The 27,126-nt window shown below is 43.0% G+C and overlaps 1 protein-coding gene across 4 annotated transcripts in view; it reads left to right on the top strand.

Moving 5' to 3' along the window:
* dph6 (diphthamine biosynthesis 6) overlaps positions 1-27,126 on the top strand; it is a 307,645-nt gene that overhangs the window by 170,014 nt on the left and 110,505 nt on the right. The window lies entirely within an intron of this gene.

Here is a 27,126-nt window from a genome sequence, read left to right as displayed (position 1 = left end):
AGCTCATTGTCAAATTACATTGCTGGAAATGCAATTTCACTTCACATATTTCCAGATGGGCCAAAAGTTGTGGTTATGGAAATAGATGGTAGATCAGATTCTGATAGTACTGAAACCAGAAAATAACCTTTATTTTAAGATTATCTGCACTGTTCACACCATGCATTATGCCATATTCTTGCCCCTTGGGTAAGTTCTTTTATTGGCAGAGTGTACAAAGTATATCAGATACCAAGTTTTAGACAAATAATCATCCCAGTTGATTCAACAAACTAGAAGACTCAGGATAAACCAATATCAAATAGCACATTGAAATATTGCAGCTCCAAAAAGATCATTGTTGAAAATTTACTGTTTGGGTAACTGGATCGAATGTCATTGAACTGAATGTATGGAATAAAGAGATATTTATATGAATGAATCTCCTGTTGTACAGATAGATATGATAGAAACTTGAAAGAAAAATGGCTACCTACTGTCATAAAACCAGAAAATAATGGAAACACTCAGCAGGTCAGTCAGCATCTCTGGAGAAAACAGATTAAGTTAAAGTTTCAAGTGTAGACCCTTTGTCAGAGCTGGTAGAAATTACAGAAGAACAGCATTTAAAATGGAACAAAACAAAAGGAAGGAGAAAATAAATACGCACACTCACACTCACCAGTAATGTCATCTTTAGAAAACCAAATGTGCTGTTTCCTTGGAAGTTTTTTTGCAGCCATTGATTCATTTGGTCCTAAGCTGTGAATTGGTATTCAAGCAATTGGTTATTTATTTCTTGGTGAATTTGGATGTGTGTAAGTTTTTTTTTTAGTTTTAATTCCTTTTAAGAAAGAGAAAAAAAGCATTGGCATTTTGTGTTGACGTTTTCCCCTGTCATGAGCAAAGTATAACTTTTAAGGTGCTCAGTCTTTGCATAGAACCATAAAGAGCAATACCCTACAGAGAGGCGCACATTATACCTTGGTGCATTTCCACTGAGCTAGGAAATGAAATATCAGAAGTAAATATCATTACAAAGATGAAACAGTGGCATTGATTGAGTTCCTTAAGCACAGTGCAGTACTCAGTCCAGTGATGGACCAAGAGTTTTTATTGTTCCTTAGTGCTGAAGGAAGTAAACAGTCCATGCAACTAAACGTAAAGTGTGAAATTATCTGTATGTGTATTGGACCTGTTAAACAAAACCAAGATGTTTTGGACCTTGGTTCATCAGGTAGGTATCCCTGAGTTGGAATGATACAATGATAGTCCTGTGCAATCCTTTAGAAAGATATGTTAATTATATGATTAGCTGAGTTAGTCATTTTTTATCCAGAAAGGATTGTTTCATCCATTTCTCCCAATTATGGATTTTTTTTAGCTGAGGACAATTTTATTAGTTGGAGAATATTTACTGAAATTTAAATGGAAATATATTACACATTGTATACAATTTCCATGAACAGTAAACAGTAAAAGTGGTGGAACAAATGAATTACATAGTTTGGGGAGGAAAGGGATGTAATATTTGATGAAGACTATGACTGTATAAATTGTACTGTAAACAAAATAAATATAATCAGGTCCAAGATGAAGAATTTGTAGTACAACTGAAGTTGCTCATTTAGCAGAAAGGATTCTCCTTCAATAGCGAGGGGTCTTGATTTTCACAAATTAATTCACAATTTTATTGGATTTTACATATATCCCCCTTTCATATCAATACATACAAATTGTTGTAATGAGGCACATCAAACGTATACGTTGAAATTCATTTCAATAGACCTCAGTTAATACTGCAACAAAACCTGAATAAAAATTAAAGTGCAGGAAAGGGAATAAGGTCCCAAAGGACAACTTTAACAAACTGAGGTTTCATTTGGATAATTGCTACAATATAAAAGAATAGAAAATTGGAGTAAAATATAATAGTATAATGTCTAATTTGATTTTTAATTTAATCATCTCTTTAAGTGTTTATTATCTTATGTTTGGAAGTTCATGGATATTTATGAATGATAAAACTCCCAAAATTAAGGAAGAAGCATACTCTTTTTGAAGAGTACTCTTTTGGGAATTGGATATATACTTGAAAAGAAAAAATTGCAGGGCTATGCGGATACAGCTGGGGAGTAGGACTAATTGGATAGCTCTTTCAAAGAGCCGGCACAGGCATGATGGGCCGAGTAACCTCCTCTGTGCTGTATGAGTCTATGATTTTTCTGTTGAATCATATACAGTCGTACCTGATTCTAGCTATCCCGTAATGTTTTACTATAATTTGCTGGCATATTTCATTGTTAAATTTTGTTGTGCGATCTTTTGGCAAAAGCAGAGTGATGCCAATAAAATGACTTAGTTTTAAGTGCGCATATAGAATTATCCAATCAGGAATTGGCGCGGTGGAAAGGAACGGGAGTCCAAGTGTTTTAGTTTTGAAGGTGTTTCTATAAATACCATGTGCTGGTTATCTGGCAGTAGATTTGTACCTAGAGCTATTTCTAGCGCAGCAAGGCTATATGTTGTCTATATTTAGACTCCAGGTTATAGAAACATAGAAACATAGAGATAGGAACAGGAGTAGGCCATTCGGCCCTTCGAGCCTGCTCCGCCATTCAATGAGATCATGGCTGATCTTCCTCTGAGATCTTAGCTGATCTTACCAGTTCAGTACCCCGTCCCCGCCTTTTCTCCGTAACCCTTAATCCCCTTAGCCTTCAGAAATATATCCAATTCTCTCTTGAAAATATTTATTGAATTAGCCTTCACAGCCCTCTGTGGCAGGGAATTCCACAGGCTCACCACTCTTTGAGTGAAGAAATTCTTCCTCATCTCTGTTTTAAATGATTTGCCCGCTATTTTTAGACTGTGGCCCCTGGTTCTGTGCTCCCCTGCCATTGGAAACATTCTCTCTGAATTCAGCCTGTCCAGGCCTGCCATAATTTTATATGTTTCGATGAGATCCCCTCTCAATCTTCTAAACTCCAGTGAGTACAAGCCCAAACTATTCAATCTCTCCTCGTAGGTCATTCCCGCCATTCCAGGTATCAGCCTGGTGAATCGCCGCTGCACTCTTTCCATGGCAAGAACATCCTTCCGCAGATGGGGCGACCAAAACTGTACACAATACTCCAGTTGCGGTCTCACCAGCACCTTGTACAGCTGTAGTAAGGTATCCCTATTCCTATACTCGAACCCCCTTGATATGAAGGCCAACATACCATTTGCCTTCTTAATCGCCTGTTGCACCTGCATGCTCTCCTTCAGTGACTGGTGCACAAGAACACCCAGGTCCCTCTGCACTTCCCCATCTCCCAATCTATTGCCATTTAGATAATAATCTACCCTCCTGTTTTTACCCCCAAAGTGGATAACCTCGCATTTATCCACATTATAGTGCATCTGCCACGTATCCGCCCATTCTCCCAACCTGTCCAAATCGCACTGTAGCCTCCTGACATCCTCATCAGAGCCCACCCCTCCTCCTAGTTTAGTGTCGTCAGCGAATTTGGAAATATTGCATCCAATTCCCTGATCCAGATCATTTATATATATTGTGAACAGCTGGGGTCCCAGGACAGATCCTTGCGGCACCCCGCTGGTCACTGCCTGCCACTCCGAAAACGAGCCGTTTATTCCAACTCTCTGTTTTCTATCCGCCAGCCAGTTCTCTATCCACGTTAATACTTTGCCCCCAATCCCATGAGCCTTAATTTTGCATGATAATCTTTTGTGTGGAACCTTATCGAAGGCTTTCTGGAAGTCAAGGTACACCACATCCACTGGCTCTCCCCCATCTATTTTACCAGTTACTTCCTCAAAAAATTCCAGCAGATTAGTCAAACACGATTTACCCTTTGTAAATCCATGTTGACTCTGTCCGATCCTTTCCCCATTTGTCAAGTGCTCCGCTATTTTATCCTTAATAATGGACTCTAGCATTTTGCCCACAACCGATGTAAGGCTTACTGGTCTATAATTCCCTGCTTTCTCTCTACCCCCCTTTTTAAATATTGGGGTAACATTAGCTACCCTCCAATCCACGGGTACTGTTCCCGAGTCAATGGAGTTCCGGAAGATGATCCTTAGAGCATCTGCTATCTCCAGGGCCACCTATCTCCAGGAAATAGGTTTTCCAGCCCCTGCACTTGCTTAAAAATCTGTTCCATTTCCTGCTTTTTTCCAGTTCTGACGAAAGGTCATCGACCTGAAACGTTAACTCTGTTTCCCTCTCCACAGATGCTGCCTGACCTGCTGAGTATTTCCAGCATTTTATTTCAGATTTCCAGCATCTGCAGTATTTTCTTTTTGTATAGTACTTTACTGTGATTTAACCATTGGAGTGACATAACGTCATTAAGCACCCTGGAGAAGGGATTTTACTGAGGCATATGTGACAAAAATAATACTCTGGTAACTTTTGTATAATGCATATGACGCAGTGACTGATGTGATGTAACACAAATGAGGCTGCTGGATATTTAGCAATTGCTACAGTAATAGAGTATATCATATCACAATGTCGGACTGTGTTGGGTACTGAATTAATATGGATGAATTACCTACTGTAAAGTATTATGTATTTTTTTCCTTTAGTGGTGACAGCCTTGTTGCTTGGATGTTGTGTAGGGCAGTTGCTAGTTGTACCAAATGCTAATAGAATGAAGCCACCAAAATTTAAGTGAAACTTCTGAAAAAGGTACAATTGACCGTAATTTAGAAATTCTTGATGCAAAATTCAAAAAGGTAATTTTCTGTTATTGCAAGAAACTCGTATATGATGTTATTCACCCCTTCTTTTAAGTTACCCTCTTTTCTAATATAATTTTCACCCTAGTTGTTACCTTTTTCTCGTTCCCACTCTCCTGAATGTAGCGGCAGTGTGTGAGTCCGGGCAATGGGTGTTGGCAGACCAATATTCACCATCAGCGGGGTACATCACAGCTGAGTTTGATCCTGTCGTAACCCAAAATCCTTAAAAATGCACTTTCCAGCAGACATTTCATTGGATCGTGATTAGGAGCAGGAACCCTGACTGATTTTTCTTCTCCCTCCCCCTCCTCCAGCTCAATTATAGTACCCTGTTGCCCCAGATAAAATCATTTAATTCAGCACAGATTCTGCGAATCAAGCCGCCTTCGTCTCTAGACCAGCACCATCCGTGGAAGCATTAGGGATTCTGGAATTTTAGCAATCATTTTCAGCTGGATATCTGTGTTTTGTATTTAATAACACTACTTTTCTTCCACTTGTCCCCAGTCTATGAATGTTAACCTTTGATGCAGAATGTTGATACAGGACTTTTAATATTGAAATGATTCAGTAGCAAGGATCTTCAGATGGAACATTTTGTAGGCTTATGACTAAAGCATTCCTTCATTAATTTCCTATTATGATACGTCCGGAGCAAAGCTGTTTCACAAAATACTCCTGAGTACTGGTTAATGTAGGCCTCAGGTATCAGTAATCACATCCTTAGAATTGCAAATTACACCATTTTAAAAATCTAAATGATACAAAAATACTGTCCAGTCAGTTAAATTACAGTAAAATATACGTTAAGTGGTCCTTAGATCAGTTATATTAGAATAATCTTGTTTTATGTGATGGTATTAGAATGCAGATCTCGTAATAAATGATTTAAAGTCCCTATCTGGAATGAATTGAGTGTCATTGATGTATGTGCAGTCATTACAGTCATTCAGATACATTTGACGTTATTCAGCAAATGTACCTGTATATGGGACAAGAAGTATTATTAAAAAAAGGATTTAAATAACGTTTTCAAAAATACATTTTTAATTTAGGCTTCAAGATCATTGTAACGTTTTTCAATAAACTGTTTACTAAGTCTCCTGGGGTTTTTCTTTTCACTCAGATACAACAGTGTTGAATAAATAAGAACACCTCCTGCTCTGTCCTAACTTAGTAGCATCAGGTCCTTCAGTTAACTGTGACACATGCATTCCATGAATGTGGCGTAAAAAACAAATGACTGTGTATGCATTCAAAAACAGAAAATCCTGGAAATACTCAGCAGGTCAGGCTGCATCTGTGGAGAGAGAAACAGAGTTCATGGCCCCGATATTTACTGGGGTGGATTTTGTGAGCGGGGCGAAGGGGGGGTGGAGGAGTTTTGCTCGTGAACCCCGGATGTCCAGGTTTTGTCGCACGGCGTGCAGTTTTAACATCACAGTGTGCGCCTTTTTTCTCCAGCAGGTTCCCTACCCGTAACCCAGTCTGATTGACGGACTTGGCTCCCTGTCGGGTGGGGAACGCTCCAGAGGAGGCCGTAACCCAGGAGCAGATAGGGAGCCTGGAGCTGGGTTAGTGATAGTGTTGTTGCGGGGGGGTGGGGGGGTGGTGGGTGGTGGTGTGGGATGGTCACTAATCCCTGGGGGGGGGAAAGGGGGTGGGTGGTGGTGTGGGGTGTTCGCCAATCCCTGGGGGGGGGTTCTGATCACGGGGTGGGGAGGGTGGTCGTCAATCCCTAGTGAGAGTGGCGGGGGGTTGTTCGGCGATCCTGGAGGGGAGGGGGATGGTCGTCGATCCCGGGGTGGGAGGGGACAGTGGGGGTGGTGCTGATCCTGAGGGGGGTGGGGGCGGTGGTGGCCCGATCTCCGATCCGGGAGGTGGTGGCAGGGGTCTGATCTCCGATCCTGGGGTGGGGGGTTTCTGATCTCTGATCCCGGGGGGGTGGCAGTGGTGGCCGATCCCGGAGGGGTTGGGGAGCCGATCGGCCATTCCGAAGCAGGTGGGGGGGCAACATTCCCTTTTAAGGTGTGCAGCCCCACAGCGCTCCAGGGAACCTGCGCAGCCCGCTTGCTGACTTTTCAATGCAGAAACTGCGCATGCCACGGTATTTTGACTGGCCCCTGCAGCCCCTTAGGGCCGCGTGGCACCAAAAAAAATCAGATGGAACATTGGTTGTGGGGGGGCTAGTTGGCGATTCCGAGGGGTGGGGGGGAGGGGAGAGTCTAATCCCCGATCCCGGGGGGAGGGTCCTATGGCGGGTAGGTAAGCTTGGGGGGCTGGGAGGAAGCACTCCCGCTCCTATTGGCCCACAAACAATGCTGTAAAGGCACTTACCTTTTCCACGAAGCAATCCTCACCTCCCTTTAGCTGCCGGGTTAAACCTGGAAAACAGATTAAATCTGAGGCACACAGCCTCATTCTAATATGTAAATGACCAGCCCACTTCCTGGGAGTGGGTTGCCCACCTCACGTCCCATCTCCGTTAAAACGGACGGGTTGAAGTCGGGTTTGAGATTTTTAAAATTTCACATCTCACCTGACCCAAAACCACCTGTTTTTGGGGGTTAAAATTCCATCCACTGTTTCAGGGCGATGACTTATTGTCAGAACCAGAAAAAGTTATAGATATAACCGTTTTTAAGCAAGGGAAGAGGTAGGGAATGCATTTGTTGCTTTTTTGTGTCCGAAAAGAGAAAGTGATTAGATTATCCTTTATGAAGTTAAGTTTATTCTAGATGGTACAATATATGAATTGAACGACTGCAACAATTGGTCCTTTTGTATGTTGAACCAGCGTTTGCATGTTTTGATTTCTTTTCCTCAGAACAGTTTCCTGGTTGGATTTGTTATTCCACCATAGGAAGTTTTGTTTGGCCAGACTTTGAACATGCATTAAAATTCCAGACAGAGTGATCACAAAATACGTCAATAATTGACACCTTTGAGATTTTTTTAAATATATAATAATGTAAAAATTGTTGTACTGTGTTTAGCAAGTTTATACACTATACAGATCTTGGATGGGTAAGGGGTTATTGTGTCATAAAAGGTTTCATTATGTGAAGCTATGTTAAATAATTTTACCTCCAGAATTCTCATGTAATATTTTTCAGTAAAAGACTTTATGAGGCTTCACTTTTTGGTTCTAAAAATGTGAACTTTTTCATTTTTTATAAATTGCTTTCCTTCTTTTCATTCCAACTATGCACCATCTCATGACCAATAGAAACAGGGGACCTACTGTAGATTTATATTTGTACCCCACTCAAATCAGGTGCTAGAAGGTAAGGAGAGCAGTACAGACTAACTCACTGTCTGATTGAAAATTCACCAAGTCTACTACAACTACTATGATCTGTTATCTTTCCAGTTTTGAAGAAGGGTTCGACCCGAAAAGTCAACTCAAATTTCTGTCCATGGATGTTGCCTGACCTGCTGAGTTTTTCCAGCATTTTCTGTTGTTATTTCGGATTTCCAACATCCGCAGTATTTTGCTATCATCCTATAACATAACCTGCTACTGCACCAACAAGCAAGATTTTTAACCAAAGTAAACACAGGATTCTAAACAAAATCTAGAGCAAGTTAAAATAGAGAAAGGATCTTTCCATCCATTCCATATAGTTAACTTTATGCACACTCTGATTGGAGCAGGCCACAATTTGGCAGCTGCAGAAGAAATCCAGCCCTCGTAGGGTTAAATTTGTTTCAGTCAAAGCACAGATGTAGTTTCAAAGTAGATGAAAATCTCTGGAGGCAACTCTCTCTTCCCTCCCCCAATCCCCACGGCAATTTTAATATTTGTAAGTTATTATCCTGCTGAGTTTCTTTCTTAAGGAGTTTCCAGAACACTTCCTATAAATTTGTATGCAGACTGTGTTTTTAGTGTGCATGTGTTTGAGGTGGAGGTAAAAAGCAGAATAGCAATTTTACAACTTTTTTTTTTAAAAAGTGGAAAAATAGAGATCCTTAATTAAAGCATTCAGTGTGTTGCAATAAATAAATTAAACACAGTACTTTTAACAGAGATAACCCTAACAATAGTTTAGAAGAATTCTTTATTTATTGTTATTGCCCAGTGGAAAAACAATGCATATTTAAACAAATACCTAACACATTAAAAATGTACATTACATTCTGATTGTTGATTAGTTTATGAGACTAATGCAAATGTAACTGTCTTCCTGTCAGATTTAGAGCTGCATTATGCAGTCATGTTGCATTTTTAAGGACAGATCATTGACAGTCAATTAACAAGTTTGATTGGTGTGTCATATCATTCTTTTGAACTGTTAATAGTATGTTAATAACATTCTTTCCTTTGTGCTATCCCATTTGTGGTTTCTCAGTAGCACAGCTATTTTTTTTATTCCAACCAACCTAAAATAAATCCTAAATAATAGATTATTAAGCACCTGCCTGATGCAGCTTGGGGAGATTTTTTTCAGCATTGGGAGTTCACAGTGTATCTCTTTGATATTGAAATTAAGGAGTGATAGCATTTTTATTCAAATCATAACTTCTTTTGATGGTAGCTTGTTAAGAAATATTCAGTGAAAGTCTGACCTTATCTGGTTTCCTGTGGAACAGAACTCTGATGCTGTCTGAAGGTTCATAAATGGAATGCCAATGACAATTTGTTGTTGTCGTTTTGCTGCCTCAGCCCTCAGTTGCGGGTAGTTGATGTACAGCTCTCACTTTACCAAATAACCCTTCCAAGTAAATGATCTTCTGATTGATCTGATGGTTTCAAAGCACTAGGTTCTCATTTATGGTTTGCAGTCATAGTAATTTAAGCTTGTACTGTTGCTCTGAAAAATGCATCAAAGTTGACAGCCAAACTTGACAGACAGGCGCAGTATCATGGGAAACGTGATATGGGAAGCAGGCTTCTTCTACACCCGCTAAAAAAAGTACGCAGTGCTCTACTACTGGAAATGTAAGGAAGTGCTGAATAGTTGCACGTAATAAAAAAAAACTTGCTGTCAAAAATTTGAACACATTGCAGATTGGAAAAACATGGTCTTCATTATTTTAGTGTGAAAAGGCTGAAAGTGTTAGTTTGTAATGTTCCTGTGAAGTAATGCTGCTGTAAATGCACAGTTTCATTCATCAAATTGAAAGTAGCGTTAAACTGCTGGAAATTGACTGGGACTTTCTCTTTATTTGAAGATGAATTCAGTTCTTGAGATTTCTTGTTCAGTTTAGATTTTAATCTGTTTTAGGAAGTGGGTGGAAATGTTGCTCTGAAATTGTGTTCTTTTGCATATAAGGGACAATCTTCAATAATTTGTTAAACTAAGTTTGGGATTTTGGAAGTTTATTTTCAAGTATTTCAGCATTAATACTGTGCTCATAAGTCTTAATTGTTGTTTAGTATATTGTTTTCAACTAAGATATTGACATATTTAGCTGCTACTTTTGTTTTGCCAGATGATTTAAAATACAAAAAACCCCTGCATGAAATAGAGACTCCAGAGCTCCTGTTTTTCCACAAATAATTGACCATCACTTGTAGTAAAATATGATACCCTTCCTTGAACATTCTGGAACCTGGTTAATGCCAATTTCACATGAAGGGAGGGTTTCAGCTTTGTGCATTTCAGTTACCACTTAAGTACTTTGTGCTGACTTGGGGGAGAGGGAAAGCATTTGAATTTGTCACTTTCTTTACGCTTCACATTCCCCACACACAGTTGTCACAGCACACTTCCTGCCACGAATTCAGTAATGCAGGATAATAGTAGTATACTGTTGGACAGGTGAGCCAGTTTCACCTCTTATACCCTGTTTGAATAGACAGAGTGTGAATTACAATGGTAATGCTGCACATCAGAAGTTGGAGCAGCTCCAGCATCAACCAAAATGCCATTTGGTTTGCAGTACAATCTTTGTGAAACAAGGCAAATGGGGATCAATTAATCCCTGGTTGAGTGGATCTTTATATCTGGCTTGCCTGGAAACCTCCATCAATGAAACAACCTTGAAATTCCTCATTCGATTTTTCCAGAGTTGGAAGTGGAAGCCAGGCAATGTCTGATTCCAAAAGTGGTCTAAGGATTATTTATAATTGCAGCACTCTTTAAAACAAAATTATCCTGGGACCTAATAATCCCTGTCCAGGCATCAATCAATTTGAATCTTTGATGGATGATGATTTTTTATAAATAATTCCTAATTTTGAATTAGTTTATTTTTCTTCTAATCATTTTTCTCTGACAATTTTCTTCCCTCCCATCGTCACCTGAAGACATTGATTCTTTGCTGGGTATCTGTTTCATAGGAGCCAGTCCTCATAAGGTCCCTTGCACAAATGGCCATTCTTCATATACAAGCCTCAACAGCCTGTCTCAGCACACTGCTGAACTGTGAGAGGACATTACATCCAAGTCCCTCTCTAATCTAGGGCTGCTGAGGTTAATTGTCATGTCCTTTTTTCTGCCCAGCTGATATTAGCTAGTTCAGCACAGACTCAGTGATCGAACTTGGAATCATCTTGCTGTTTTCAATCTGTAAGTGATTTTTCTCAGCCAAAGTCATTATAATTAAAATTAAAAAAAGAAATATTACTAAAAAATGTACATGCAACACAGTTGAAAGGTCACAAGGCATTTCGGTGCCTTTTTATTCACTGTATCATGGCCAAAGACAGATCTGAAAGATACATCAAAGCTGTATGTGCCTAATGTACCATAGTGTGCTTTCATCTTATTTATCATTCATAATTAAAGAGAATGTGAATGATGTACTCCCCAGTTCATGTATACCTGACACTTGGGACTAAATTTATTTAGATGCATTATAAAGCCTACAATAAACTACTTGATAGTTAAGAGCAATGAATGCATTGACATAAGTTTATTATCTTACTTTATTGACCATTATTTCATAAGAAACATAAATTTTAAATTGATTAAAACAGTTTATCTTAGAAATGAATGTAGCATTCTAAAGGTCTTTCTTTTCTGATTGATTTGTATTATCAGTCAGTTGGTTAATAGCAATGAATCAATTTGGGAAAAAAAAAGAAACAGCTGTGATAGTTCTAAGTCAACTTCATCTGTGGTCTCTAACCAGCCCAATAAACGTGAAAAATAGATGAATGCTAAAAAAAATGACCTGTGAACTCTAGTGTGTCACCCATGACTCTAGCCACCCAATCACACTCACTGCCTCTTCTCTTGCTTCCCGCCCTGTCCCTCAGGCCCAGCCTGCCTCCCTAGCCTGGCCAGTTTCACACCTGTTCCTCTATGGCTTCCATCTGCCCTCAGAACCAGACTGCCTCCCCAGCCCAGCCTGCTCCTGTTGCCCAACTACCTCAAACCCACCACCTTTTTTCTTGGGGCCATGGGATGATTGCTGGCAAGTGAGTTGGGGGCATAGTGGAATTCCACAACACAGAGCCCCGATCTCATCCACTGCCTGAAAGCAATATTGCAAGAGATCCACTAGTAGACTGAAACCCCAGATTCAACATCAAAAAGAAATTTCTATTGAACATTAGAACAGCAATAGATTGTTATAAAATGAAGAATAAAGTTAATAGAACTTAGTTATCAGAGGTAAAAACAGAAAATGCTGGAAATACTCAGCAGGTCAGGCAGCATCTGTGGAGAGAGAAACAGAGTTAACGTTTCAGGTCGATGACCCTTAGTTATCAGAGGTTTGATTAAAACCTGACCCTACTCGAGACTTTTTTAAAACAGCTTCTGATCACTTACAAAGCTGCAGGCTATTCTTTCTATATCTCTACACCAAAGGTAATACTTTTTAAATATGCTATAAATGGGCAGTCCTGCCCTCTTGGTTATGGGGCAAGTGGCACTTGGCACAAGTTGTGCATCATACCTCCAAATGCTTTTTCCAGCATAACTTGGGCTTGTGTAAGCAGCCACATGATGCAAGACTTAACTGCACAGTAGACCCATTTTCATTGTTTTGCTTTCAAAGTATAAGTACTTTAGATGACTGTCTATTGTTGACAGTACTAACTCTGGCTCCCTTAAAGTGGCTGAAGCATAATAAACTGGGGCTTAGAAGTCTACCACCAGAGTAAAGAACTTGATTTAGCAGTGTAAATCCTGGGAGCCCAGCTCATGGCTTCAATCTAAGTAAGCACCAATGTAAAAGCAGCTTCACAGCTGAAGAATGGCAACACAGGTGAGATATTAGAGGGCACTTGTGGAACTGTACCCAAAGTAGGAGGCGACATCTTCAAGAAGGAGAGATAATTGATGTAGAAAAATTGCTGGAAAAAAAATTAAACTTAAGATTACTTTTAATTTGCTGTAAATTATTAAATGGACAAGCAACAGATTACACACTTCTAGTGCTTTTAACATAGGAAAAAAATCAAAGTTGCTTCGCGGTGGGGGGGGGGGGGGGGGTGGGGGGTGGTTTGCAGAGGTGGGGCAGGAATTCACACAGCCGGCAATCAGTGTAATCTGTGAAATCAGGGAAACTGACGTAAACTTTGCTGTTAAATACCCCATTAAAAGTTAGACCCTTTTGGATTAGGTGTAACTGGGGTTTTAACAGCGTATTGACTGCTAAACAAATGTTGTGGCCCTGAAAAACTCATTTTAATTTTGTGGCGTGTCAAATTTATCCATTTTAATAAAAATTTAAATATTTAAGAAACTTTAAAAAAATATATTTAAAAAAAAAGTTTGTTCATCTTTACCTCCGCATGTGAGAGCCCCAAGCTTTGTTTTGCTCTCTAACATTTTTAAAAAGTTAGAATCAAAGGAACTTACTCATTTCCTGGTTCTTCGCCCTGTTCCTGGGACTAGGGACAGGGTCACTGGCAAGGCTTGGAAGCTAAGCAGAGCCAGGCCTGGTTAGTACCTGGAGGGGTGACCATCAGGGAAGACCAGGTGCAGAAGGTCATGGAAGGAGCCCCGAGGAGGGGCGGTTGGTGAGAAGGTCACGGAAGGAGGAGCGGCTGGTGAGCAGGCCCGGGCGTTGGGCTGAAGATTGTCGGACAGGAGGAATGGTGGAAATGGAATGGCGGCGCGCACCGACGCAGCGGCTTTGCTTCTCCCAGTCATGGGAGCTTGCAAGATCACATTTCGTTGTTCATGTACTTGTGCAATGACAATAAAGTTGAATTATTATTATTATTATTTATAAGAATTCTGCATTGTGATTGGCTGCTTAGACAGCTTGTTGACATCACAGCAGCTCGCAGTAAAGATCTCCAATTAACTTTCACTGATTTCAGCTGCACATCGGAAAAGCCGAACTTCTTGCCACAGAGATTGCAAGATCTTTGTGGGAAGCTTACTTAGGGGCCAGCAGTGAACGCCTTTGTTTCGCCACTGACCGCAAATTACGGCCACTGTTAACACTGCAATGTTGAAACAACGTATTGATCTACTAGTAGTTGATTTCCTGTAATGTGTAGTCAAACCCAGATTGCTTCCCAATGTTATATTAGCATCTTTAACACTGAAAAATTGTTGGGTGACCTATTTCCCACTCATGAAAACGGCACAATGTCATTTATGGTAGAAAAATAACATTCCCTTGCTGGCACATAATGCTTCACAATTTGGTTAGGTGTGGCATGCAGCTATTCTGGACTCTTTCCCTCCCCAGAATGCTGAGGACTGTTCTCCACCTTGTATTCTTAGACAGAATGGCCTAGAAATTCCGTTGTTAGTGCCAGCCGCTAGCGCCTTAGGAGGAGGAGAAGTGGGGCACTAAGCGGCTAGCGCCCGGGTGCGGCGCGATCTGCGCCTCTCGCGAACTTCACTTAAGATTTAGCGGCGGCGCAAAACCGCAGCGCCCGCTCAGCTGCGCGTGCAGATCCTGACGTCATTTCATGGTGCAACGCCCTTGGTGCGCCCCGAACCGGAACTTCAGTGGTGCCGCCCTTATGTGCGCCTGGCGCCCCCAGCGACTGGTAGAGGGGAACGGTTCCCAGTCGCTGCGGGGCGCGGCGGGCGCTAATTAAAGGGGCCTCCTCCTGCAGTATAAGTGGCAGCCATTCTGTTCCACTCCTTCTTTGTGAGAGACGGATATTTGGAGAGAGACAAAGGGAGAGAGCTTTCTGGTTTGACTCAACGCTCGCACAGGTACTTGTGGCTTCAGGCCAGAGCTTTGCACTTGGATTTAACTTTCAGTGCCATAGCCTTGATTCGAAACATATAATGGGGGCTGCAATGGGTGGAAACGTTGGCTTACTGCATTGCATTCAAAGGGCTCAGAGACGCCGTGAGAGAGTGCCAGTCATGGCCAGACGGAGAAGGGCCAACAGGCGTCGGCACAGGAGGCCTTACCCACCCAGGGTATACCGCCAGCAGTTCTCATATCTCAACATATTTGAGGAGCAGTGTGTTCGGAGGCTGCGATTCAGAAGGGAGGTGGTCAATGAGATCTGCCACCTGCTTCGCAGAGATCTGCAGCCACAGCTGAGGTGCAGGACGTCTCTGTCGATGGCAGTGAAGGTGACGGTGGCTCTCAACTTCTATGCCACCGGCTCCTTACAATCCGCTACTGGGGACATTGCCAACATCTCCCAGTTCACGGTACATTGCTGCATCCACCAGGTGACCAATGCCCTTTTCAGAAGGAGACGTCAGTTCATCTCCTTCCCCATGACCCTGGACAAGCAGCAAGAGCGTGCAGTGGGATTTGCAGCATTAGCGGGCTTCCCATGGTGCAGGGCGCCATTGACTGTACGCATGTGGCTTTGCGGGCACCTCTACAGAATGCCGAGGATTACCGCAACCGGAAGGGCTACCATTCGCTCAACGTGCAGTTGGTGTGTGACCACAGATAGCTCACACTAGCTGTCAATGCCCACTTTCCAGGCAGCAGCCACGATGCCTTCATCCTGCGCCAGACTTCCGTGGCAGACATTTTCGAAGCCCAGCCTCACCCACGAGGATGGCTTCTCGGGGACAAAGGCTATCCTTTGTGCACCTGGCTGATGACCACGCTCCGTGCGCCCAGCACCCCTGCTGAAGAGCAATACAATGACAGCCATCAAGCAACCAGGAACATCATTGAGCACACAATCGGCGTGCTCAAGCAACGGTTCCGATATCTGGATCGTTCCGGGGGAGCCCTACAGTACTCGCCTGAGCGAGTCTCCCATTTCGTTGTAGTGTGCTGCATGCTGCACAACCTGGCTATCCGCAGGACTCGGCCACTGCCAGCAGACATTGGAGGACCACCAGAGGAGGAGGAGGAGCACCAGCACGGGAGGGAGGCACAAAGTGCAAGGGCCGTCCGTCGGCGGCTTATTGCAACTCAGTTCTAGGCCCCCTCTCAGGGAATGGCTTGTGCCAATGAAAGAAGTTTAATGTAGCCGCTCCGCAAGCCCTCAGCCGGTCAAGGCAACAAATACTTCCAAAAGCAAACATGGACAATGCGATTAAAGAAAATTTTTCACTGTGCAAACTCTGTGCCCTTCCCGCATGACAAACTAATTCAGAGAAATCCCCCAAAAAGCAGTCAGAGACATAACTGGCTCTCACAACCTTCAGAAAATGCAAAAAGCAGTTAAACAAAAATGACCATGATCCTGGGCCTTTATAATAAACAAACACAACAGTCTCGGCCTTCATATATAAAAAAAAACCCTCTCGGCCTCATATATAAAAAAATCATTTGGCCACACCTTCTACTTCTTCCTCTGCGAGGGTGATCCGTCTCGCTTCCGCGAGTAGCCCCTTCCCACCCTGCAGCTCCTCCTCAATGGGACCCCAGTGGCTGCAGCAAGGCTGGGGGAAGGCTGCTGAGGGTCAGATGGTGAGATGGTAGATGCCCTTGGGGGTCGGCCTGGACCAGCTCTGGGCCTGGAGGGGCCGGCTGCTGACTGCTCCAACTCTGCTTGGGCGGCAGCAGTCTGTCCTACGGGTGGTGGCAGCTGCAGTGGAGGAGTGACAGTGTTGGCTGCAGGAATGCTGCCAACCTGACAGAGCACAGGCACTCCATGGTCGGCTGATACACTGGCACTCGCACGGGCCAGCACTGCAGCATGCGCAGCAATCTGCTGAAGCACAGACTGCTGGGCTGCAGTGGCGCGGCGAGTGCCCCGGCGATGCCTGGCCGATCCAGCGAGGGTGGCAGCAGTTAGTGCCCGTGTGGCCCTGGTCTGTGTCTGCATGACAGCAGCCAGTGAATGCACGGCACGACTGAGCACTTGGCTGGAAGCCGCCTGTGATGCAGCGAAGTCCTGCTGACTCCTAGCCTGTGCTGCCACGAAGTCCTGCAGACTCCTGGCCCGTGCTGCACTGAATTCTTGCAGACTCCTGGCCTGTGCTGCCCCGAATTCCTGTACACGCCTTGCCAGTGACTCTATGGAGTCAGGCATCCTTGCCACTGCAGCCATGAGCTCAGTGTGCCTGCGCTCAGCCTGGGCACCCATTTCAGCAAGGAGCCGCACCTCCTCTGCGCTCACCGTAGCAGGACTGGAGGCTGCACTCACTCTCCAGGGAGAAGGCCGCCGAGCTTCCCCACCCCTCCCGCGTTGCTGCAGCCCGCTGGGCCCCGGAGCTTCACTCTCCTCAGACCCTTCCCCCCTGCTCCCCTCCAGGGAAGACATGTCCCCATCATGGCCATGGGCTGCCTCGGCTGAGGGTGTCACTGATGGGCCGGCTTCCTCTTCCTCCTCCTCGATTTCCGATTCAGACACAGTGCCAGCTTGAGGGCCTGCCTCCTCACCTGGCGATTCGCCATCTGAAAGCAGGGAGGCACAAGAGTTGCTTTAGAGTGAGGACAGGGCGGCAGCGAGGGAGGCATGAGTGCTGCTATGCACTGCATTGGTTCGATAGTGACAAAGGATGCTGGTGTGAGGCGCAAGTGGAAAGAGAGAGGTCAAAAAGGTGATGCCCTTACCATTGGGGCCCAGAACAGGGTCGGCATCTCCACTGGCGACGGGGCCAATCAGCCGGCCTGACATAATGCGCTCCACACGCTGCTCCAGGTCGCTGAGCTGTTTGAGGTCAGGACGGCCTCCCCCGGTCTGTCGCTGCTGCCTTCGGTTGTGGGACAGCTTGTCCTGCAAGAGAAAGGACGGTCTCTAAGTACAGTGTCAAGCCCTGATCTTGTCTGCACTGCCTCCCATGGTGGAATAGCCCTGACAGTGTGAAGCCATGATCTTGCCTGAACTGCCTCCCATGGTGGAATAGCCCTGACAGTGTGAAGCCCTCATCTTGCCTGCACTGCCTCCCATGGTGGAATAGCCCTGACAGTGTGTAAAGTCCTGAATGTGCAAGTGATTTTCATGACAGTCCCATAGCTGCTGGATGAGGGCTGGGCATTAGGGCTTTCAGGTCCCTTTGGCCATAAAGTGAGGTGCACATGTAGGGATGAGGAGGATACTGGAAAGGGAACTCACCCTGACAACCCGAATGAGGTCGTTGAACTTTTTTCTGCATTGGACAGGAGTCCTGCCAACCACGCTGTTGGAGGTCACCCTGTTTGCCACCTCCCTCCAGGTTTTTTGATACTCGTTGGGCAGCGGCCTCCTGCCACCTTCAGGGAAGAGGACAAGGCGCCTGCGCTCCACTGCGCCAACCAGTACCTTCAGGTCACCCTCGCTGAAGCGCTGCGCTCTCTCCCTGGCCTTCTCCATTGTCCTGGGCGTTGAACTGGTCAAGCAGCAATGGTCAGGCCTTGCTTCAGGGCTGCAGTGTGCAGGGCGTGGCAGCCAAACAAATCCACCCTCCCCCTTTAAGAGCTGACCGGCGCCAGCGTGTCTGCCTTCAATCAGCAACTCGCCGCACCTGCGCTGCGCCCGCCCTCGGTGGTAGCGCCCCGGCTCACCGGCTTAGAGCCTTATGATAGTCGTGCATCGCCTGCTTTAGCACAGCAGCAACCTCTTGGGGCGATGCAACTGAATATTGGCGAAGGTGGCGCTAAGTTGCGCCGGGCGCAAAATTTAGCGACCACCCGGCTGTAGCACCCCAAATGTGGCTATACTGAATTTCTAGGCCAATATACAAATAAGTTTGCTGATGGGCAGCCCTCCTCCACTCCTCTTGCTTTCTTTCCGTCACAACCTTTCTGATCACTCCCTACTTTAGCAATACCACTTATGATCATTGCTTATCTAAGCTTCAATTATGGAACTCCTTACCTATTTTAGCCTTTCCTTCCTCCCAGGATCTCCATTCTTTTAAAACTCAAGTTTTATCTGTTTTTTCTTATTTTCTTATTTTCCCTTTTGCTTTTTACAGCCTTGTTAGTGACATGCACTATGATCCTTGACCCGTTACCCATTATCTATATTCCTCAATTTAGAAGACACGGATTACATGTATTTAGAGCCAGGAAATTCTGTTGTCTGCTAATTCTACTTATGCAAGTGATAATTGCGCTGAATCAAAGTTTACCATTGTCCTGTTCTTGAGCAACTTTTGCCTTCGTTGGTATTTTTGACTATTCTTATAATTTGCATCACTCTAATACTGGATATGGCAAACCCATATGTTGCTGCATGATTATCAAGATCTTCAGCTCATTCCATCATTTCTAATCTGACTGTTACTGGCGGTAGTGCAATTTGGACACCATTTCTGAACATAATTGTTGCGACTTGCGATAGAAATGCTGAAATCTCATTATTTGAATGAATCGTCATGATATATGGCACTTCTAATTGAATGTTCCTGATTGTATAATACACGGTACACCAAAATGTACAGTATAAATTGTACCAGGAGTTCCATTCGTGTTTTAAAGTTCAGAGCAGAGAGCATGCTTGTATAAAACTTCTAAAGGTAGGAGTAAATTAAAAATCCTATAACTTCCCTGGAAATATCAAGGAAACTTTAGCATTCATTCTATCTTTCGTACTATGAGGACAGGAGTATCTTTACAGACCCAACAATACATCTTGGCCTGGGGATTCTGCTCTCAGTGGTGAAGGAACAACACTGGCTGTTCACCTCACTGACAGATTTCCTCTAATCCGGCATCTTTTCCAACGCGCTGCCCTCTATGATGGATTTGTGGCATGTGTGAGCAGGGTAAGCAACGGCAAGGCTCTTCAACCAATCAGATTGAAAAATTCTAACTGAGACATGCAGAGTCCAAACCAAGAAGTATAAAGCAGGAAATATAAATTAGATTTAAATGATGTACAGAAAGCAAAATAAAGATTGAGAAATACAGGTGTGATTAAGAGAGAGAGGTAAAAGAGACAGACAGAAAAAAGTAAAAAAAATCTCCAACACTAACTTTCTTCTGAGGGAATGAGACTCCACACTTGTAAAATTATTTTTTCAGGGCCAGAGTAGTTATTCAGCAGTAATTATCACTTATTACGCTATTAAAAACTCACTCCTGCATGCACCAGCCCTAACGTTTTCAGCCATTTTAAGTGTGGAACTAGTGGGCAAGTACAGCAAGTTCATGCCGTTGAATTCATTTTAATGCTGAGTCGATTGGTGAGGACTGCAACAGTGCATCCTGTGAAGGAGCGGGGTATCTCTGACTATATTTCCACATTTAACTGCACATGTGCGTACTCCAGAAGTGGCTGTCAAATTTCCTCCATTATTACAGTGAGCGCCGATAGCCGCACCGTTATTCTTATCGCAAATTCCAGGCCATAGCTTTTCATCGATTTACTAATAGGTGCTGAAGATCTGTATAGAAAGATGACCCCCATGCCTCTTCTAGTTTTCTTTTCCTTACCCAAATTACTTATTTGACATATGAACCAGTGGAGTTTCATTCTTGCAGGTAGTAAATTGTTCTTAGAGATTTTTAAAATTTACATTTTTTTCTTTCTTTTCCTTTCTGTCTCTTTTTTTCTCTCTCTTTTAATCCAATCTTTCTTTCCCTCTCTCTATTTCTCTTTCTCTACTTAATTTGACTCTATTTTACCCTATTTCCATCTCTGTTGCTGCTCAGTTTCTTTCTCTATCCTTAACTCTCATTGATTGAGGAAATAGACTGTTGGTCCCATTGTTCACCAAGGTTCCAGGTGGCCTGTTGACCTTGCCGTGCTGTTATCAGCTCGCACTTTCAGCAATAAGAAAAGACCAGGATTTAAATTCAGGTTTTCAGTTCTATGGTCCAATGTCTTTACAGTTGTACCTACTCAGCTCTCCTAAAATAATTTATTTCATACAAATAGGTGCACAATACAAAATGGAAATAAAGTAATACCAAGTAAGAAGGCTTGATTATTCATTTTACTTTAATATATTTGGTCAAAATAGATAAAGGTGTACCTTGATTGACTTGTAAAAATAGAAAACATGTTGACAGTGCAGGTAAAATGCTTAGTTTAATAAAACAGTTCTCTGAATGCTGAATGGATGAAGGCTTTTGCAAATTGAGCCTTTTTAATGAAAAACATAATTTGATTTTCACAAGCTTCAACTACGACAGCCTGATTAAAAACATATTACCCAAGAGCTGCAGAAACTAGTTGTATAATTATACTAATTATTAATTTCTGAATTTGAAGTTATTGAATGAAGATAATTTTAGTTTTCATTTCATTTACTAAATTTAGTCTTTTGAGTGGAGTAAGTACAGTCATTCAAGACGTGTTCATTTTATGGCTCTCAGGCATTATGTGTGATAGGCCATGTTCCCTCATTCTCATCTTGTGAATTGTAATCTTGATCACTGTTTATTCTGTTTCAGATTGCCTTCATATAATAGGAAAAATTAAAATAAATGATCGCATTTGCAACCATTAAGACACTAATTGAACCTGAAGAGCTGGGATTATTTACCAGTGAGGCTACAAATTTAACATCCCTAATCTTGTTATAAAAAGATTTTCTATCTGCGTATATCAGTATGGGTTCTTTGCCTGAGGTTCTAATTGATCCAGCCGTTGAGGTCTACCCTAAGGTCATAAGGTTACATGGCTTTGCAGAAGCCAGCAATTAGCACATTGTCACTTGTGGTTATTTACATTGGCAGCATCTTGTAAGCAAGTATTTGACTGACAGGTCAGCAGGTCAATGGGTCTTATCTGAACCTGTGACCTATTGGGATAGCAGGGATAACTCAAACAGCTTGCAGCATTAATAAGATACATTTTAATATATTACTGATTAATCCATTACCCTTCAAAAACAGGTGTTTTAAGCGTGTCATCCTGGAAGAGAGCACAAAGTCATCCAACAAAGGTGTCTTGCAAATATCTGGAATGAGAAGCGATCACCAACTTATAGAATATCCCTTGGGTGTGATTTGTGTCATTATGTTTTCCTTGTACAAAGTTTGGAAATAACGTCAAGCTTCAGAACTGCAGGAATCCATAAAAGCTTTATTACTATGCTTGGGTCAAATTACTGAAATCTAGGGGTCATTTTAAATTTTATCTCAGACATTGTTTATAGTATGAAAAGAAAGAAAGACTTGCATTTATATAGAGCCTTTCACGACCACTGGACGTCCCAAAGTGCTTTGCAGCCAATGATGTACTTTTTGAAGTACTGTTGTAATGTAGGAAACACAGCAGCCAATTTGTGCACAGCAAGCTCCCACAAACAGCAGGGTGTTAATGACCAGATAATCTATTTTTAATGATGTTGATTGAGGGATAAATATTGGCTAAGACACTGGGGATAACTCCCCTGCTCCTATTCGAAATAGTGTCATAGGATCTTTTACATCCACCTGAGAGGGCAGACGGGACCTCGGTTTAACGTCTCATCCGAACGATGGCACCTCCGACAGTGCAGCACAACCTCAGTACTGCACTGGAGTGTCAGCCTGGAGTGGGACTTGAACCCACAACCTTCTGACTCAGAGGCAGTGGTGCTACCAACTAAGCCACAGCTGAATGTTGAGGATGAGAGCAGGGGGGAGAGGCTGGAATGGAGAGAAAAACATAGAAGAGTGTAGTGCAGAAGAAGGGAACAGGAAAATAGCAAAAATGGAAAAAATGTTTTGCCTGTTAGATGTTTGCTTACAGAAGCTAAATCAAGTGGGAGTTTAGTTAATTCACAATAAGTAAAACCTGCTTTCCTGTTCTATTTAATTTATTTCAAACTCGAAGCTTCTGCCACTCTAAGTATATTGCGTATCTGTACTATCAACAGTGGTAGGTTCCACAGCAAAATTTACAGTAGTAAAAATATGCAGCCACTGCCTTCTCCTATGTCCCTTCTTATCAGCTTTAGAAGCGGTTACCTTGACTTAACCACTTCTCAAAGCACAACTCCATTTTAAAAAGAACTATTCTTTACATCACACCAGGTAGACAAGGAGGCTATTAAGAGAGTCATGTGTTACTAAAACAGCTAATAGGGAGGGCGGATTGGCAGAGGCAATATTTCTTTAATTGCAGTAACTTGTGTTTCCTTTTCCCTCCTGTTTGTGGAACCGTTCCTTGATATAAACATCAATATCTCACAACTGGCGTTGCTTCTGAATGCACAGAGCTGAATTCCAGGTCTGGGATTATAAATAACACAGGACCGTGTGTGGAGAAAGACAAAAAAAAAAGTTAAGGAAGGATGCAATGAGAGGCAGTAAAAGAAGTAGTAAGTGGAGGGAAAGGATGTAAAACAACTTTAGGAGAAAAGCCAGTTAACCGCCACTTTGTGTTAAAAGAGCATTTCTACATAACAAAAAGCAAAATACTGCAGATGCTGGAAATCTGAAACAAAAACAGAAAACATTTTTTCGGGTCTAAACTCCTCAAAACTGGAGGAAGGGTTTATACCCGAAACGTCAACTGACTCGTGTTTTCTCAATGGATGCTGCCTGACCTGCTATGAGTCTCTAGTGTTTTCTGTTTTTATTTCAATGTAACAGTTTTGTCAAGTAAGGTATCCAGTGTCAGCAGACCAAACTCGAGTAAGAAAGACTTGCATTTATATAGCGCCTTTCACGACCACCGGACGTCCCATAGCGCTTTACAGCTAATGAAGCACTTTTTGAAGTGTAGTCTAAAAGTTGCTAAGAGCAATTTCTGCTACTTTCTCTTTCTATCTTTCTCTGATTTGCTGATTTGTTCTCCCCAGGTTCCTTCTCAAGTTGAGGTCTTTGTGGTGTATACATTTACTCCACAACATTTAGGTTTTTTGTTTACCTGCAGCTGAGTAGGAAAGGAAAAATAATAAAGTTAAATTTTTTAATAATGTGGCAGAAATTTACTGCATAAACTCTCACATCCCAAATGATTCATCTTCCCAAATTATAGTAGTCAAACAAAATGTAATTTTTTTTTCCAATCTAACTCCAAACCTGTTCTCACAAAATTGTGAATGGTGGTGGACTATTAAACAACTAACTGGAGGAGGAGGCTCCATGAATATCCCCATTCTCAATGATGGTGGAGCCCAGCACGTGAGTGCAAAAGACAAAGCTGAAGCGTTTGCAACCATCGTCAGCCAGAAGTGCCGAGTGAATGATCCATATCGGCCTCCGCCGAAGCCAGTCTTCAGCCAATTCAATTCACTCCACGTGATATCAAGAAACGGCTGAGCACACTGGATACAGCAAAGGCTATGGGCCCCGACAACATCCCGGCTGTCATGCTGAAGACTTGTGCTCCAGAACTAGCCGCGCCTCTAGCCAAGCTGCTCCAGTACAGTTGCAACACTGGCATCTATCCGACAATGTGGAAAACTGCCCAGGTATGTCCTGTCCACAAAAAGCAGGACAAATCTAATCTGGCCACTTAGCGCCCCCCACGCAGACTGCAGCGGTTCGAGAAGGTGGCTCACCACCATCTTCTCAAGGGCAATTAGGGATGGGCAATAAATGCTGGCCTTGCCAGCGACGCCCACATCCCATGAACGAATAAAAGAAAATACCAGCATGTACCTTTCTTCATCTGTATTAAGGTGTTTTTTTCCTAAAATGGTATAAAGGTTTTTTTATGGAATAAAAAGCTGAAGGACTTCTATTACTTGTCATTTTGTCCATGAGACCCACCTCCTGCTCCCTCGACCTCATTCCCACCAAACCACTGACCACCCAGCCTCCCTTCCTGGCCCCCATGTTAGCTGATATTGTTAATGGTTCCCTCTCCTCAAGTACTGTTCCCCCTCCCCTTCAAATCTGTTGTCATCAGCACCCCCTCTTAAAAAAAAAAAAAAACCCCACCCTTGACCCCTCTGCCTTTGCAAACTACGCCCCATCTCCAACATCCCTTTCCTCTCAAGCCCTTGAAAGTATTGTCGCCTCCCAACTCCGTGCCCATCTTTCCCGCAACTCCATGTTTGAAACCCTCCAATCAGGTTTCTTCCCGTGCCACAGCACTGAAACTGCCCTTGTCAAAGTCACAAATGATAACCTATGTGACTAACCGTGGTAAACTATTCCTCCTCATTCTTCTCGACCAATCTGCAGCCTTCGACATGGTTGACCACACCATCCTCTTCCAACACTTCTCCTCCTCCAGCTGGGTAGAGCTGCCCTCGCCTGGTTCCATTCTTATCTATCGAATCGTAGCCAGAGAATCATCTGTAATGGCTTCTCTTCCCTCTCTTGCACCGTTACCACTGGAGTCCCCCGAGGATCTATCCTTGTCCACCTCCTATTTCTCATCTACATGCTGCCCCTCGACAAAACATCCGAAAACACAACATCAGGTTGCACATGTACGCTGATGACACCCAGCTCTACCTCTCTCGACCCCTCCACTGTCTTTGATTTGTCCCACTGCTTGTCCGACATCCAGTACTGGATGAGCAGAAATTTCTTCCAGCTAAATATTGGGAAGACAGAAGCCATTGTCTTCTGTCCCCACCACAAACTCCGTTCCCTAGCCACCGACTCCATCCCTCTCCCTGACAACTGTCTAATGCTGAACCAAACCATTCGCAACCTTGGTGTTGTATTTGACCCCAAGATGAGCTTCCAACCACATATCCGCTCCATCACCAAGACTGCCTACTTCCACCTCTGTAACATCGCTCGACTCCACCCCGCCTCATCTGCTGCTGAATCCCTCATCCAGGCCTTTGTTACCTCTAGACTTGACTATTCCAATGCTCTCCTGGCCAGCCTCCCATCTTCCACCCTTCATAAACTTAAGCTCATCCAAAACTCTGCTGCCTGTGTCCTAACTGGCACCAAGCCCCATTTACCCGTGCTTGCTGACCTACATTGGCTCCCAGTCCAGCAATGTCTCGATTTTAAAATTCTCATAATTGTTTTCAAATTCCTCCATGGCCTTGCCCCTCCCTATCTCTGTAACCTCCTCCAGCCCTATAACCCTCTGAGATCTTTGCGCCCCTCTAATTCTAGCCACTTGAGCGTCCCCAATTTTAATCGCTCCACCATTGGTGGCTGTGCCTTCAGCTGCCTAGGCCCTAAGCTCTGAAAATCCTTCCCTAAACCCCTCTGCCTCTCTACCTCTCCTCCTTTAAGACACTCCTTAAAACCTACCTCTTTGACCAAGCTTTTGGTCACCTGCCCTAATATCTCCCTATGTGCCTCAGTGTCAAATTTTGTTTAATAATGTTCCTGTGAAGGACCTACTACATTAAAGGTGCTACATAAATGCAAGTTGTTGTATCTAGAGTTCTCAGAATATGGCACTTGCATTAAGTGAGCTTCTGTACAAGTTTATATATCAATGCAATGTCAGAATACCCAGCATCCTTGAGTGCATTTATGCATTATGATAAAGAACATGACTGGTCCATGACCAAACTTACCAAATCAATGCAAAAATAATTATTTCTTGTTAAGTACTCCAAGGATACACCTCAAAAAAAAAAAAAAGTGGTTGATATTTCTGAACAAGTACATTTAATTGTCCCATTCAAAACTCAGTTGAAAAGGAGGAAAAATGAAACTGCTTATAAACCAAATGTACTACATTGCATTCACATTACTTGGTTTCTGATCCAGCACGTTCACTTTCCATCACAATAGGTTTAAATAAACAGTCCTGTTTTTAATCAACTTTTTTTTTCTATGTAAGTACTTCAGACAGCTTTTCTTGCACCTTTTATGATCTGTTTAATGCAAATACATATCTTTTTTAGCCCATGGACACCGCTGCTTGAATTAACCTCTCCCCCAGCTTGATGGGGTGAAATTCTTACTTCTCTGTAAATGTGTAAATGAGTTTGTGCAATCTCGCCTGAGTTCCTAGAGAATGTGAGGACATAACATGATATTACCCTCAATTTTGCACACTCACTCAGAGCCCAGAAGACTGGTTGATGCTTTTTGAGGTTTAGGTCCATTCATGGGGGAAGAGTAAAAGAAGATTTACTCTGGAGCCAGCTGTGCTTTATGCAATCCCAAGCCTCAACCTTAATGCTGATTACCAAGATCATAACAGTTCCTTGTCTCAGCATTTTATGGCTCACCTTCATAAACAGAATCTGCCAGTTATGATTTTTTTAAATATCAAAACAAATCGGGAGTTTTGCACAAACTAGTTTTTATTGTAAGTCATGCTGTCAAGGAAAAGTGCTAATGTTTAGAAATAGG

Source organism: Somniosus microcephalus, chromosome 12 (genome assembly GCF_052327205.1).
Source record: "Somniosus microcephalus isolate GS21.2 chromosome 12, FLI_Smic_1.0, whole genome shotgun sequence".
Lineage (NCBI taxonomy): Eukaryota > Metazoa > Chordata > Chondrichthyes > Squaliformes > Somniosidae > Somniosus > Somniosus microcephalus.
This window is presented reverse-complemented; position numbering and strand designations above follow the sequence as displayed.